This window comes from Rhinopithecus roxellana, chromosome 4, assembly GCF_007565055.1.
Source record: "Rhinopithecus roxellana isolate Shanxi Qingling chromosome 4, ASM756505v1, whole genome shotgun sequence".
In the NCBI taxonomy this organism is placed as follows: domain Eukaryota; kingdom Metazoa; phylum Chordata; class Mammalia; order Primates; family Cercopithecidae; genus Rhinopithecus; species Rhinopithecus roxellana.
The window spans coordinates 28025616-28027988 of NC_044552.1; positions in this window are offsets into that span (position 1 = coordinate 28025616).

Consider the following 2373-nt stretch of genomic DNA (forward strand, 5'->3'; position numbering starts at 1 on the left):
AGCGCCTGGCCAAATAGCACAGTTTCTTAACACTAACTTTACAGAACGTCTTGAAATCAGGTGGTATAAGCTTTCCAACTTTGTTCTTTTTAAGAAATCATGAAATGATTTTGGCTTGCTCAAAACAAAACAACAAACAAACAAAACCCCAAAGCTTGCTAAGTGTCATAAGAAACAAAGGAAGACTTACAATTGAAGGAGACTAATGAGGAATAATAACTAAATGCAAAATGGGATTCCAGATCACATCCTGGAACCAAAAAGGGACATTAGTAAAAAATTCATGAAATTCAAGTCCTACAGTTTAATTAATCATATTGTTGGCCAGGAGCAGTGGCTCATGCCTATAATCCCAACACTTTGGGAGGATGAGGGGAGAAGATCGCTACAGTCCAGGAGTACAAGACCAATCTGAGCAATATGGTGAAACCCTGTCTTTTTTAGAAAAAAACAACTAGCCAGGCATGATGGCGTGTGCTTATAGTCCCAGCTCCCTGAGAATCTGAGGTGAGAGAATTGCTTGACCCCACAAGGTTGAGGTTGCAATGAGCCAAGATCATACCAGTGCACTCCAGCCTGGGCGACAGAGCAACCCTGCCTTGAAAATAAAAATAATATTGAGGACGGTAGAGGTGGTTCATGCCTCTGATCCCAGCACTTTGGGAAGCTGAGGCAGGAGGTTTGCTTGAACCCAGGAATTCAATACCAGCCTGGGCAACATAGAGAGGGCCCATCTCTACAAAAAATATAAAAATTATCTGGGCATGGTGGCACATGCCTGTAATCCCAGCTACTCAGGAGGCTGAGATGGGAGGATGGCTTGAGCCTGAGAGGTAGAGGTTGCAGTGGGCTGAGATCGTGCTACTGCACTCCAGCCTGGACGACAGAGCGAGATCCTGTTTCAATAATAATAATAATATTGGCCCGGCGTGGTGGCTCATACCTGTAATCCCAGCACTTTGGGAGGCCGAGGCAGGCAGATCAGGAGGTCAGGGGTTCAAGACCAGCCTGGCCAATACGGTGAAACCCTGTCTCTACTAAAAATACAAAAATGAGCCTGGCGTGGTGGCACACGTCTGTAATTCCAGCTACTCAGGAGGCTGAGGCAAGAAAATCACTTGAACTCGGAAGGCGTAGGTTGCAGCGAGCTGAGATCACACCACTGCACTCCAGCCTGGGCGACAGAGCAAGACTCTGTCTCAAATAATAATAATAATAATGTACTAATATTAATTTCCTATTTTTGGTTACATAAGATATTAGATATTAATACTAAGCAAGCAGGTTGAAAGATACAAGGAAACTCTATTTTTGGTTACATAAGATATTAGATATTAATACTAAGCAAGCAGGTTGAAAGATGCAAGGAAACTCTACTATGCTTGCAACTTTTTTCTAACTTAAAAACTAGTTCAGGCTGGGCGAAGTGGTTTACAACTGTAATCCCAGCACTCTGGGAGGCCGAGGCGGGTGGATCACCTGAGGTCAGGAGTTGGAGACAGCCTGGCCAACAGGCTCTACTAAAAATACGAAAAGTATCTGGGTGTGGGGCACATACCTGTAATCCCAGCTGCTCAGGAAGCTGAGGCAGGAGAATCACTTGAACCTAGGAGGCATAGGTTGCGGCGAGCCGAGATCCCGCCATTGCACTCCAACCTGGGCAACAGAGAGATACTCTGTTTCAAAACAAACAAACAAACAAACAAAAAACTCATTCAAATAAAGTTTTTGAAATTCACAAGGCAGAGCATGCCTGTAATCCCAGCACTTTGTGGGATCTGTGTGGGCGGATCACTTGAGCCCGGGAGTTGGAGACCAGCCTGGGCAAAAGAGCAAGACCCTGTTTGAATTTAAAAAAACAAAAACAAAAACAAAAAAACCACAATTGTCATCTCACAGCTTCCATGGGTCAAAAGGCTATGGCACAACTTAGCTAGATCCTCTGCTCAGGAGCTTATAGGCTGAAATGAACCTGTTATCTGGGCTGCATTCTCATCTGGAGGTTTCACGAGGGGAAGAATCCACTTCCAAACCCATTCAGGTTGTTGGCAGAATGAATTTCCTTGTGGATGGATGACTGATGACAGCCAGATGTTTGCTGGCTGTTGGTTGGAGGCTATCCTCAGGTCCCAGAGTCCTAGAAGCCATCCACAGTTCCCTGCTGCATGGCCCTCCCCATAAGCTGGTCATGGCATGGCTGTTTGCTTCTTCAAGACTAGCAGTAGCATCTCTCCCCACAGTTGGTTAAGATGAAATCTATAAAAAAACAGCAGGTGAGTCACATCCCATCACATATGCCCTACTCTGTGGGCCAGGAGCAACTCACAGTTCCTGCACACACTCAAGAGGAAGGAATTACACAAGGGCAGGACC